Here is a 14,856-nt window from a genome sequence, read left to right on the forward strand (position 1 = left end):
GATCACGTGGAGGTCGACCCTTTATCGATGACTCACGATAAAGGGTCATCGATGACCCTTTATCGACCCATTTCTGATCTGAGCTTGCATGCCAAGGAATTGAGCATCTCTAAGACTTTCTCTTTCCTTGGCCGCTTCTAGCTCGGATGTGAGCTTTGTCACTGTCTCCCGTATAGAGGAGAGGCTCTCCTTATTAAGTTGCTCGCCTTGCGAGGAAGTCCCTATTCCTTGCATTCCACACTTATAGCGATGGAATATTTTAGTAGGAAGCACGTATACCGTCCCCCATTTTGGACCGCCAACAGACTCCAACCATATTCTTTGAGCATCCTCGTCCGAAGGTTGGATTGGCTCGCCCGATTCACCAGCTGGATGACTACGAATGAATTCCTTCACGTTACTTTGGTAGCGACCCTATATTACTTTAAATTAAATCAGTATTTCAAAATTCTTATAAAACTAAATTATAATACTTAAAGAAAATTTAAAGCTTACATATGCAGTTAAGGCCCGGTCCTCGACCCACCTATCTTGATCCCCCTCTTTCTTCTTCTTTACAATATGCGTCTCCTTGAATAGCTCATCATGGCTCATTGGACGCCCATACTTCTTTTCCTGAAAATAAATTAATTTAGTTAATAAACAGAATAGATATACTTAGAAAAGTAAAATAATTTAAGCAATTACGTACCAATCTTCTTTTTATTGTACCTAGGTTGATCTAACCTCCAGTGTGCAAGGAGCCTCCCTTCTCGGATGCGCGAGATTTCTTTTCCTTTTCACTCTTCTCTAAGAATTCCGCAGTAAGCCATTGCCTTTGCAAATCATTCCACAAATTTTTAAGTAACCAGCCAGGCCTCTTGTTCTTCTTTCTAGCATCCGAGAAATCATTTGCCAATCTCTTGCGAGCTTTATGATGAAAATTTGCAGCCACTTCCGCGCTATAGCATTCTTCCCATACACACTTGCTCTGTATTTCAAAAGTTAAATATTAGATGGAAAAATCATAAATATAAATTATTAAACTGCTTAAAAGAATATTTATACCTTAAATTGATTGAAAATTTGCTCCTTCAGCGAGAATGGAAAATCAGTCCAAGTCGTATAAGGGCCATCATAAAGCTTTCTGATGGCATTGGTGATTATCTTCGTAGTCTATTACCTGGCCTGAACCTGCAATTTAATAATAAAAACACATTAATATCTTAGTAAAAATGTTACAAAACAATAGACGCAAAAATAACAAATAACACTTACCCATCACCCTTAGGGACTATGATGATCCTGCCATATCGATCATAATGCACTACATCATCATCATCATCTGAATGTGTATCAGAGGCATGTGTAGAGGGTGTAAGCGGGTCAGAGCTACTGCCTCACAGGCGAAGGCCTGAAATAGATGGAGTCGATGATGAAGATGATTGCGATCCCTGTGACTGCGACATAGCTGGATACGACCCAAGTGGCTGTGATACTGATGGTTGTGACTCGAGTGGATGTGACCCAAGTGGCTTTGACATGGATGGATGCGATCCATGTGGCTGTGATATGTAGGGATGTGATCCATATGGATGTGATGTAGATGGCTGCGATGCAGATGATTATGAGGCAGCTGGACTGTATGTCGGACGTATAGTCCTATGGCCCTGTGATGGAAGACCTCGTGTCTAGATGAAGGTGTACGGCTCGTGATATTGTGGCAGCTCAGTATAGCCGTTTGGTGGAGGATAAGACATAGGCATCTCTGAAAAGGGTGGACAAGAGGGACTATTATTATCTACCCCCTCTTTCCCTTCCTACCCTTTTCTCGACCCCGAGAACTAGTAGGGTCATTGTTACCTTGATCCTTGCCTGCCATCTGCATAATATAATACACATTTAGATTAAAACATATAAGAAACTAGCTATAAAATGAGAGTGCTTTTAAAAAACCAACTTTTTAATCCTCATCGACGTATTGTTCCTCGTCCGAGAATTATTCGTCCTCACTTGTTTGAGCTTTATCAGTTGATTCTTCGTCCTCATTTTCTATAATTGTTACTTCATTTATATCAACTTCTTCCAATATGCATTCAGGATGTTCCAAATCATTTTCTAACTGATCGTCCACTATTTGGTGAACACTAGAGATATCGTTTTGATATGCAATATCTAACATATTCTCGACTTCCACCCTACCTACAGGCTTAGTTTTTATTACAACTCACCAATCGGACTTATTCCGCCGCAATGGATAATGAGCATAATACACTTGCCTAACGTTATGTGCAATTATGAAAGGATCATAGCGATCATACTCCCTCGTATGATTAACCTCAATTATGTTGTATTGGTGGTGTACTCTTGTACCTCTTGTTGGATTTGGGTCAAACCACTTGCATCTAAAGAGTATCAATTTCTTATATGGCCAACCTGTATATTCTAGTTGTAATATTTCTTTGACTACACCATAATAATCAATATCTCCAACATGGTTGCCATCACCACCTTGAACCCACACCCCGCTATTGTTGCTATTTTTATTTTTAGAGCAATCCTCTGTATGAAACTTATAACCATTCGCTACGTATTTAGACATTGTTATGACATGAAGCCCAGGTCCCCAAGATATATCTTTCAAAAATTGATTTACACCATTATTTGGATTATTTACCTATATAGTGTTAAAAAAATTCATAAGTTAGCACAACTTATGAATCAATTTTTATAGTGGGAACATCAGAAGAACATTATCCGGATAAAATTACAAACTGTTTGAACAATGTATCAAATCTCGTATATACAACATCATGGCCAAATTGACCCACGAAGTGACTGTGACACATCAAATATTTTTAGTAGTTGCATCAATATGTAATCACAGTAAATTTTATATTTTGATAACTAATAAATCAATACTTACTTGAAAAATGGTACAACTTCGGGACAATTTAGCAACACATGAAGTGTAGCTGACTTGTACTCCATATCACTCAAACTTCTCTTTTTAACATCCTTAGAACATCGGTCTGGTTGATTGAATATAGACAATGGTGGATATAATGGATCATTCACACATTCGACCGTGTGCCTATTGGGCCTATTCCTAGAATATGGCACGTTACTCTCAAAATAATAAGAACAAAAATTTGTAGTTTCCTTTGCAAGATAGGCTTCGCATATAGATCCTTCAATCATATTCCTCTACTTAACAAATTGTTTGCATTTGACAATTGTCCTACGTAATGTCATGTTAGCCAAGAACATTCAAATAAAATATAATATTACATCAAACTTATAATATTACCTCTCAAAGGGATACATCCATCTGCATTAAACAGGCCCTCCAAGTCGTGCTTCGAAGGTGGATTGGAAGGTGTTCCATCACATCAAAGAAACCACATTGAAATATTTTTTTCATCTTACTAGAAATTACACGAATGTTCTGATCCATCCGAAGTAGGTTTTATTCCCTTAATGTGATAGAACACAAGTCTTTGAAAAACAAACTAATCTCTGTGATGGGTTTCTAGATTCTTTCAGGCAAACCACAAAATGCAATAGGCACTAAGGTCTCCATGAAAATATGATAGTCATGACTTTTCAAATGGCTCAACTTCTCTACCTCCATATCTACTTTTTTTCCAAAATCCGACGCATAACCCTCAGGCATCTTCAATTTCGTAACCCAATCACAAATTTGTCGTCTTTCCTCCAAAGTGAATGTGTAACTTGCTTTGGGATTGAACACAGTACCATTGTTTGTTATCTGCAAGTATAATTCAGGTCGCCTGCAATGTTCTTGTAAGTCCATTCTAGCCTTCGGGTTATCTTTTGTCTTACCTTTAACATCCATCATTATGTTGAACAAATTATCAAAAATAATTCTTCTCAATATGCATTACATCAAGGTTGTGTCGGAGAAGATTATCCTTCCAATAAGGAAACTCCCAAAATATTCTCCGTTTCGTCCAATTATGAGTAACACCATATCCGGGGAATCTATAAGGTGGAGCCTCAGTAACTTTACTGAAGTTCTGGACCCTCTCTCAAATTTCCTCACCTGAAAGTATCGGAGGTAGAGAATCATATTCCACTTTATTCTTTTTGAATGCATTTTTCATCCTTCTAAACTCATGATCATCACACAAGAATTGACGGTGACAATCAAACCATGATTGATTTCGGCTATGTTTCAAAGTGAATGCTTTACCATTTTTCATGCAGTAAGGACAAGCTAGCTTCTCAGACAACATTCCATACGCAGGAAAATCGTTAATAGTCCATATTAAATTAGCATGCAAATTGAAATTCTGCTTGGTTGATATGTCATATGCTTCAACACCATCATACCACAACTGTTTTAGCTCATCAATCAAAGGTTGCAAATATACATCAATCAAACTTTTCGGATTACATGGACTGGGGATAATACAATTTAAAAATATATATGGACTAGTCATACACAACTCAGGTGGTAGATTATAAGGTGTAAGAAAGACATGCCAACATGAATATGGTGTCGCAGATATAGAAAAAGGCGTGAAGCCATCCGCACATAGACCTAACCAAATGTTCCTTGGTTTACTAGCAAAATCTGGATATGTCCTATCAAAATGCTTCCAAGCTTCTCCATCTGAAGGATGACACATAACACCAGGTGGTCTTCTATTTTCAAAGTGACATCTCATATGAGGAGCAGAACTCATCGACGCATATAACCTCTTTAACCTAGGTATAAGAGGTAAATAATGCATCGCCTTGACAGCGACCATATTCCCGCTGGAAAGTCTCTTGAAACGAGGCTTTTCGCAAAATTTACAACTGTCTAAAGTTGAATCATCTTTATAATATAACATGCAACCATCTTCACAGCAATCAATTCTCATTGACGAAAGTCCTAACTTAGAAACCAATCTCTTTGCCTTATAGAAATCACCAGGTAAGTTGATATTAGGGTCAACTAGTTCACTCATAAGGTCAATGAAAGAGTCCATGGCTGCTTGAGAAATATTCCAATCAGATTTGATGCATAGTAATCTAACAGCAACAGACAACTCAGAGTGCGGACTTCCTTCACGTAGTGGACGACTAGCTTCCTCTAACTGTTCATAAAAATGTTTTGCGTCAATATTAGGAGTTTGTTCAACATTTTCATTGGGCTCACCCCCGAAGTGCATCCCAAAAGCATCTACAACCATATCCTGAATTCTAGAATCAAGATTTGTATTCACCACCGACCTACTACTTTCACCAACAACTATGTTATGAAATATCCCATGGCTACCATCGATCTCTCCATAATTAGTCCACACAAAGTAATTCTCTATAAACCCCTTCCTAAAAGATGAAGCTTAACTTCCTTTGGTTTTTTAAACTTCATACAATTGCACCTGACACAAGGGCACCTAATTACTCCTTCACTTTGGTATGGTGGAAGTGACATTGCATGTCTAATAAAGTCATCAACCCCTTCTACAAAATCCTCCCACAATCCTCGCCGATTAGGATAATTCCTATTGTACATCCAAGTACGATATTACATCTATACAAATAAAACAAGAACAAATTAATTTATCCTACAATTATAAATTAAGTAAATCTTTTTTAGTTAATTCAAGATAATTATTTTTTTCTAATTACACCAAAAATTAAATTATATTAAATATAATTAATTATAAACTAAAAGTTCAATTTATATCCTAAAAAGTTCAATTCATATCCAAAAGGTTCAATTTATATCCTAAAAGTTCAATTCATATCCAAAAGGTCCAATTTATATCCTACAAGTTCAATTCATATCCAAAAAGTTCAATTCATATCCTAAAAGTTCAATTCACAAGAACAAATCCTAAAAACTAAAAGTTCAATTCATATCCTACGAGTTTAAACATAAACTAAAAGTTCAATTTATATCCTAAAAATTCAACCCATACCCTAAAGGTTAAATTTATATCCTACAAGTTCAATTCATATCCAAAAAGTTCAATACATATCCTAAAAGTTCAATTCACAAGAACAAATCCTAGAAACTAAAAGTTCAATTCATATCCTACGAGTTTAAACATAAACTAAAAGTTCAATTTATATCCTAAAAATTCAACCCATACCTGTAACGACCCGGCCGGTTGTTTCAAGAGTTATAATCTCATTTTCCCCATTCCTATTTCTTTTTGTGTTATTCAGCTATATTATGTTATATCGGGTTAGTGGGTTCGAGTCCGGAAGGAACTCGGAGTGAAATGAGACACTTAGTCTCATAATTGAAAAATTGAGTTATAAAAGTGGACCGGATATGGACCTATGTGTAAACGACCTTGGATTTGAATTTGGATGATTCCAATAGCTCTGTATGGTGATTTTGGACTTAGGAGCGTGTCCGAAATATTATTTGGAAGTCCGTAGAGGAATTAGGCTTGAAATGCCGAAAGTTTTATTTATGAAAAGTTTGACCGGGGGGTTGACTTTTTGATATCGGGGTCGAAATCTGATTATGAAAATTAGAATAACTCTATAATGTCATTTAGGACTTGTGTGCAAAATTTGAGGCCAATCAGACGTGATTTGATAGGTTCCGGAGTTGTTTGTAGAAATTAGAAATTTCAAAGTTCATTAGGCTTGAATTGGGGTGTAATTCATGGTTTTAGCGTTGTTTGAGGTGATTTGAGGATTCGACTAAGTTCGTATGATGTTTTAGGACTTGTTGGTATATTTGATTGAGGTCCCGAGGGCCTCGGGAGAGTTTCGGATGGTTAACGGATAAAAATATTGAACTAGAACAGCTGCTGCAATTTCCTTCTATTGGAAATTGCTTCTCCCCAGAAATCGAGCCCAGATGTAAGCCCAGATCGAGCTCAGGGTCGAGGGCCATGATTGAAGCTATGATCGAGCCCAGAGTCGAGGGCCACGATCGAAGCATGATCGAGCTCAGGGTTGAGGGCCACGATCGAAACCATGATCGAGCCTAGAGTCGAGGGCCACGATCGAAGGCATGATCGAGCCCAGGGTTGAGGGTTACGGTTGAAGGCCGGGCTGAAGACATAATTGAGGGCCAGGATCGAGAATCAGGATCGAGGAGCTAGATCGAAGGCCAAGATCGAGGCAGAACCGAGGATGTCTGCGCAGAATTATAAAAATAGGGACTTCGTCCCATTTGCCATTTTTGACAAATTGGAGCTTGAGGAGAGGCGATTTTTGATATATTTTCAAGAAAAACTTGAGGTAAGTCCCTTGTGATTATTTCTACTCCATAATATTGAATTATCATCGAATGATCCAACTAGATTACATGATTTTGAGGTGTAAATTGGAGATTGGAACTTAGAAATTTGGAAATAAGATTTGTAGATTTGAGGGTCGAGTTGAGGTCGGATTTTGGTAAAATTGGTATGGGTAGACTCGTGGTTGAATGGGATTTCAGATTTTGTAACCTTTGTTGAGTTCCGAGATGTGGGCCCCACGGGCAATTTTTGAGCTAATTTTTGGATTTTTATGAAAAAATTATTATTATCTTGTGGAATTAATTCCAATAAATTTTATTGACTGAAACGAATTATTTGTGACTAGATTCGAGGCATTCGGAGACCGATTTGCGAGGCAAAGGCATAGCAGAGTAAAACGTTTCACGTTTTGAGGTAAGTAACGATTGTAAATCTAGTCCTGAGGGTATGAAATCCCGGATTTCGTATCATTCTACTATTTTGAAGTGACGCACATGCTAGGTGATAGGCTAGTGCCGAGTGTTGAGTGCGAGTGCCGAGTGCCGAGTGCTGAGTGACTGGGAGGCATGAGTGATTGTGAGGTATGTCCGAGTGGCAAGAGTGATTGTGAGGTATGCCCGAGTGGCAAGAGTGATTGTGAGGTATGCCCGGGTGGCACGAGTGACTGTGAGGTTTGCCCAAGGGGCTGTATATGAGTGATGTTTTGCCCGGGGGGCTGTTTATGATTTCATCATTTTTGCTCACCTTTGCATTGAGCCTTTGTTTGAAAAATTGTTGGAAAAATGTCTTTAAATGATTTTGTTTTTACCGGAACTGGTTTAAACGAGATGTTTGATTCAAATCCTGATTTTTAAGAGCATGTGGTATTTTACTGAGATTTCCTGATATGAACGTTATATGCTTTATTGCTCGTCACTACTGCTCAATCTTTATTTATTGTTGTTACTTACTGATTTGGCATACTCACGTTACTCCCTGCACCTTGTGTGCAGATCCAGGTGTAGCTGGACACGGTAGCGGTTATTGAGTGTTCTGGTTGCAGATTTTCTTGGAGATAGCAAGGTAGTTGTTTGGCGATCGCAACCAATGCTCTTCTCCCTCTTATCTCCCTCTAGTTGTATTTAGCTATTTTCCGGGCTGGGTTAGCCTTGATATTGTTAGACAGATTGTAGTATATGCTCATGACTAGTGACACCCCGATGTCGGGCTTTTCTTTTCTGCACTTCTATTTTTTTTTTATTTGAACTCTTTAAATGAAGGTTTATGTTAAATAACCTTGAAATTTTCTTTAAAATGTAAATATCGGTTTGTTTTAGAAATGAGTCGGCTTGCCTAGTTCCACGATAGGCACCATCACGACAAGGGTTAGTTTTGGGTCATGACAGATTGGTATCAGAGCCTAGGTTACATAGGTCTCACGAGTCATGAGCGGGTTTAGTAAAGTCTTGCGGATGGGTACGGAGACGTCTGTACTTATCTTCAGGAGGCTGTAGAACCTTTTAGGAAACTTCACATTCTTGTCGTGCGAATTTGTTGATTCTAGTAATTAAACATCTGTTGTTTCATTCTCTTACAGATGGTGAGGACTCGTACTACCGGTCAGGAGGGCCAGCCACCAGTACCACCAGCCATGGCCGCGAGAGGCCGAGGCCACGGCAGAGGCCGTAGTAGGGGCAGAGGTTCAGCCCGTACAGCAGTTGGGGTAGTACCTACAGATCCACCGGTTTTCCCAGATCATAACCAAGTTCTAGTTGTTGATGCACCAGCTCAGGCACCATCTGTGCCTATTGTGATTCCAGGCCTTCTGGAGGCCCTAGATCAGATTCTGACAGCGTGTACTGGCCTTGCTCAGAAGGTCTCTATTTCGACGGCCGCATCCACTTCTCAGGCCATAAGAGGCACTCAGACTCCCGTCGTTCGCACACCCGAGTAGGTTATTCAGGGACTTCAGACACCAGATGCACCACCAGCCCAACAGGTTACTGCTGCTCAGGATTATGCGGTTCCTGCTATGCCTGAGGATGATCAACGTAGGTTGGAGAGGTTTGGGAGACTTCAGCCACCACCTTTCAGTGGCATAGAGAGAGAGGATGCTCAGGACTTTTTGGACAGGAGTCAGAGGATACTCCATACTGCTGGTAGTTTAGAGACTTGTGAGGTCTCATTAACTATATTTCAGTTTTCTGGGGCTGCACTCAGATGGTGGGAGACTTACGAGAGGCGTAGGCCTGTTGGCGTAGCACCCCTTACTTGGCAGCAGTTCTCCGTGGTCTTTTTGGAGAAGTTCGTGCCTCGATCCCGCAGAGAGGAGCTGCGTAGACAGTTTGAGCGGCTCCGCCAGGGTGATATGTCTGTGATGCAGTATGAGATGCGGTTCTCCGTGTTGGCCCCTCATGCTATCTGGTTGGTTCCCACGGACAGAGAGAGGATCATGAGGTTTATTGATGGCCTCACTTATCAGCTACAGTTGCTCATGACCAGGGAGTGGGTTTCAGGTGCTACCTTTGATGAGGTTGTCGACATTGCTCAGCAGATTGAGATGGTTCGCATTCAGGAGAGGGTTGAGCGGGAGGCCAAGATGCCTCGTGGTCAGGGTGGATTCAGCGGTGCTCCTTTTGGGGGTCAGTTCCAGCACGGTAGAGGTCGTCATTTCAGACAAGCTCAGTCAGCTCGGCCATTTCCTCGGGGTGCATCATCTGGCCATGGTTCTCACAATTTTCATCAGGGCCACTCATCACTTAGTGCACTTCCAGTTCAGAGTTCGTCCCATGCCCACCGTTCAGTGCTTTTTCATGCCAGGTTCTTGTACTAGTCATCCCGGTGCTAGGGGTTCCCTTAAGTTTCCGCCGCTAGCACCAAGTAGTTGTTTTGAGTGTGGGGATCTTGGGCATATGTGGAGGCAGTGTCCTCGTCGTCATGGAGGTCTATCTCAGCAGAGGAGTCAGCATCCGACTACAACACCAGCTACCTCACCACCCGCCCAGTCAGCTCGGGGTGGAGGTCAGTCAGCTAGGGGTCGCCCTAGAGGGGGAGGTAGATCAGGGGGTGGTCAGGCTCATTTCTATGCTCTCCCTGCCAGACCAGATGCTATTGCTTCAGATGCTATGATTACAGGTATTGTCTCAGTTTGCCACAGAGATGCCTCAGTATTATTTGACCCTGGTTCCACGTATTCATATGTTTTCTCGTATTTCGCCCATTTTTTGGATATGTCCCGTGAGTCCTTAGTTTCATCTGTATATGTATTTACTCCTGTGGGCGATACTATTATTGTGGACCGCGTATATCGGTCATGTGCGGTGACTATTGGGGGTCTGGAAACCCGAGTAGATCTATTGTTGCTCAGTATGGTTGATTTTGATGTGATATTGGGTATGGATTGGTTATCTCCATGTCATGATGTTCTAGATTGTCATGCTAAGATGGTGACATTGGCTATGTCGGGAATTCCGAGGGTTGAGTGGAGCGGTTCTGTAGATTATGTACCAAGTAGGGTGATTTCATATTTGAAGGCTCAGTGCATAGTTGAGAAGGGTTGCCTATCTTATTTGGCTTTTGTGAGGGATGTTAGTGCAGAGACTCCTGTCATTTATTCTGTTCCGGTGGTACGTGATTTTCTGGATGTGTTTCCTGCAGACCTACCGGGCATGCCGCCTGGCATGGATATTGACTTTGGTGCCAGGCACTCAGCCTATTTCTATTCCACCATATCGTATGGCACCGGCGGAGTTGAAGGAATTGAAAGAACAACTTCAGGAACTCCTTGATAAGGGGTTTATTTAGCCTAGTGTGTCACCTTAGGGTGCACCGGTTCTATTTGTGAAAAAGAAGGATGGTTCCATGGGAATGTATATTGATTACAGGCAGTTGAACAAGGTCATATTCAAGAAAAGTATCCTTTGCCTCGTATTGATGATTTATTCGACCAGCTTCAGGGAGCGAGGGTGTTTTCCAAGATTTATTTGAGGTCCGGTTATCACCAGCTGAAGATTCGGGATTCAGATATTCTCAAGACAGCTTTCAGAACCCGATATGGCCATTTTGAGTTCTTGGTGATGTCTTTTGGGCTGACCAATACCCCAGTAGCGTTCATGCATCTGATGAACAGTGTATTCCAACCCTATTTGGACTCATTCGTCGTTGTATTCATTGATGACATCCTGGTGTACTCTCGTAGCCAGGAAGAGCACGCTCAGCATTTGAGGGTTGTATTGCAGAGATTGAGGGAGAAGAAACTTTATGCAAAGTTCTCTAAATATGAGTTTTGGCTCAGTTCAGTAGCATTCTTGGGGCACGTGGTGTCCAGTGAGGGTATTCAGGTGGATCCGAAGAAGATAGAGGCGGTGCAGAGTTGGCCCAAACCGTCCTCAGCCACGGAGATTAGGAGCTTTCTTGGTTTGGCGGGTTACTACCGTCGCTTTGTGGAGGGATTTTCATCTATTGCATCGCCCTTGACCAAATTGACCCAAAATTGTGCTCCATTCAGGTGGTCGGATGAATGTGAGGAGAGCTTTTAGAAGCTCAAGACTGCTTTGACCATAGCTCCAGTGTTAGTTCTGCCATCAGCTTCAGATTCTTACACCGTGTACTGCGATGCCTCGAGGATAGGCATTGGTTGTGTTTTGATGCAGGAGGGTAGGGTGATTGCCTATGCCTCGCGCCATTTGAAGACCCATGAGAAGAACTATCCTATCCATGATCTTGAGTTAGCAGCCATTGTTCACGCCTTGAAGATTTGGCGTCATTATTTGTTTGGGGTTCATTGTGAGATCTATACTGATCACCAGAGTCTGCAGTATCTGTTAAAGCAGAAGGATCTTAATTTGCGTCAGCGGAGATGGTTGGAGCTTCTTAAGGACTATGATATCACTATTTTATACCATCCGGGGAAGGCAAATGTGGTGTCCGATGCTTTGAGTCGCCGGGCAGAGAGTTTGTGGAGTTTAGAATATCTTCCAGCAGCAGAGAGACCTTTGGCATTAGATGTTCAGACCTTAGCAGGCTAGCTTGTCAGATTGGATATTTCGGAGCCTAGTCGGGTATTGGCTTGTGTGGTCTCCAGGTCTTCTCTTTATGACCGTATCAGGGAGCGTCAGTATGATGACCCTCACTTGCTCGTTCTTCAGTACAATGTTCGGAGAGGTGATGCTAGGGATGTGACTATTGGTGATGATGGGGTGCTGAGAATGCAAGGCCGGATATGTGTGCCTAATATAGATGGGCTTCGAGAGCTGATTCTTGAGGAGGCCCACAGCTCGCGGTATTCCATCCATCCGGGTGCCGCGAAGATGTACCAGGATTTGAGGCAGCGCTATTAGTGGAGACGGATGAAGAAAGATATAGTTGGGTTTATTGCTCGGTGTCTAAACTGTCAGCAGGTTAAGTATGAGTATTAGAGCCTGGGTGGCTTGCTTTAGAGGTTAGATATCCCAGAGTGGAAGTGGGAGCGGATCACTATGGACTTTGTAGTTGGACTCCCACGAACTTTGAGGAAGTTCGACGTTATTTAGGTTATTATGGATCGGTTGACCAAGTCCGCGCACTTAATTCCATTTGGTACTACTTACTCTTCAGAGCGGTTGGCTGAAATTTACATCCGAGAGATCGTTCGCCTGTATGGTGTCCCAGTTTTCATCATTTTAGATAAGGGTACTCAGTTCACATCGCAGTTTTGGAGGGCCGTGCAGCGAGAGTTGGGTACTCAGGTTGAGTTCAGCACAGCTTTTCACCCTCGGACGGACGGGCAGTCCGAGAGCACTATTCAGATATTAGAGGACATGTTGCGTGCTTATGTCATTAATTTTGGGGGTTCATGGGACCAGTTTCTGCCATTCGCGGAGTTTGCATATAACAACAGTTATCAGTAGAGTATTCAGATGGCTCCGTACGAGGCTTTGTATGGGAGGAGGTGTAGATCTCCGGTTGGATGGTTTGATCCGGGTGAGGCTAGGCTCTTAGGTACAAACTTGGTCGAGGACGCATTAGATAAGGTGAAATTGATTCAGGAGCGGCTTCGCACGGCGCAGTCCAGGCAGAAGAGCTATGCGGATAGGAAGGTCCGTGATGTGTCTTTTATGGTTGGGGAGAAGGTTTTGCTGAAGGTATCACCCGTGAAGGGTGTTATGAGGTTTGAGAAGAGGGGCAAGTTGAGCCCCCGGTTCATTGGGCCTTTTGAGGTGCTTCAGAGGATAGGAGAGGTGGCTTATAAGCTTGCCTTGCCACCCAGCTTGTCGAGTGTGCATCCAGTGTTTCATGTTTCCATGCTACGGAAGTATATTGGAGATCCGTCCCATGTTTTGGATTTCAGCACAGTTCAGTTGGAGGGTGATATGACTTATGATGTAGAGCCGGTGGCTATTTTGGATTGGCAGGTTCGAAGGTTGAGGTCAAAGGATATAACTTCAGTAGAGGTGCAATGGAGAGGTCATCCTGTGGAGGAGGCCACCTGGGAGACCGAGCGGGAGATGTAGAGCAAATATTCACGCCTATTCGAGACTCCAGGTATGTTTTTAGACCCGTTCGAGGATGAACGGATGTTTAAGAGAGGGAGGATGTAACGACCCGACCGGTCGTTTCGAGAGTTATAACCCCATTTTCCCCATTCCTACTTCTTTTTGTGTTATTCATCTATATTATGTTATATCGGGTTAGTGGGTTCGAGTCCGGAAGGAACTCGGAGTGAAATGACACACTTAGTCTCATAATTGAAAAATTAAGTTAGAAAAGTGAACCGGATATGGATTTATGTGTAAACGACCTTGAATTTAAATTTTGATGATTCCAATAGCTCCGTATGGTGATTTTGGGCTTAGGAGCGTGTCCGGAATATTATTTGGAAGTCCGTAGAGGAATTAGGCTTGAAATGCCGAAAGTTTTATTTTTGAGAAGTTTGACCAGGGGTTGACTTTTTGATATCGGGGTCAGAATCCAATTTTGAAAATTGGAATACCTCTATTATATCATTTAGGACTTGTGTGCAAAATTTGAGGTCAATCGGACGTGATTTGATAGGTTCCGGAGTTGTTTGTAGAAATTAGAAATTTCAAAGTCTATTAGGCTTGAATTGGGGTGTAATTCATGGTTTTAGCGTCGTTTGAGGTAATTTGAGGATTCGACTAAGTTCGTATGATATTTTAGGACTTGTTGGTATATTTGGTTGAGGTCCCGAGGGCCTCGGGTGAGTTTCAGATGGTTAACGGATAAAAATATTGAACTAGAACAGCTGCTGCAATTTCCTTCTGTTGGAAATTGCTTCTGCCCAGAAATCGAGCCTAGATGTAAGCCCAGATCGAGCTAAGGGTCGAGGGCCACGATCGAAGCTATGATCGAGCCCAGAGTCGAGTGCCACGATCAAAGGCATGATCGAGCTCAGGGTCGAGGGCCACGATCGAAGCCATGATCGAGCCTAGAGTCGAGGGCCACGATCGAAGCCATGATCGAGCCCAGGGTTGAGGGTTACGGTCTAAGGCCGAGTCGAAGACATAATCGAGGGCCAGGATAGAGAACCAGGATCGAGGGCCAGGACCGAGGACCAGGATCGAGGACCTCGATCGAAGGCCAAGATCGAGGCAGAACCGAGGATGTCTGCGCAGAATTATAAAAACAGGGACTTCGTCCCATTTGCCATTTTTGACAAATTGGAGCTTGAGGAGAG

This window comes from Nicotiana tomentosiformis, chromosome 2 (assembly GCF_000390325.3).
Source record: "Nicotiana tomentosiformis chromosome 2, ASM39032v3, whole genome shotgun sequence".
In the NCBI taxonomy this organism is placed as follows: Eukaryota; Viridiplantae; Streptophyta; class Magnoliopsida; order Solanales; family Solanaceae; genus Nicotiana; species Nicotiana tomentosiformis.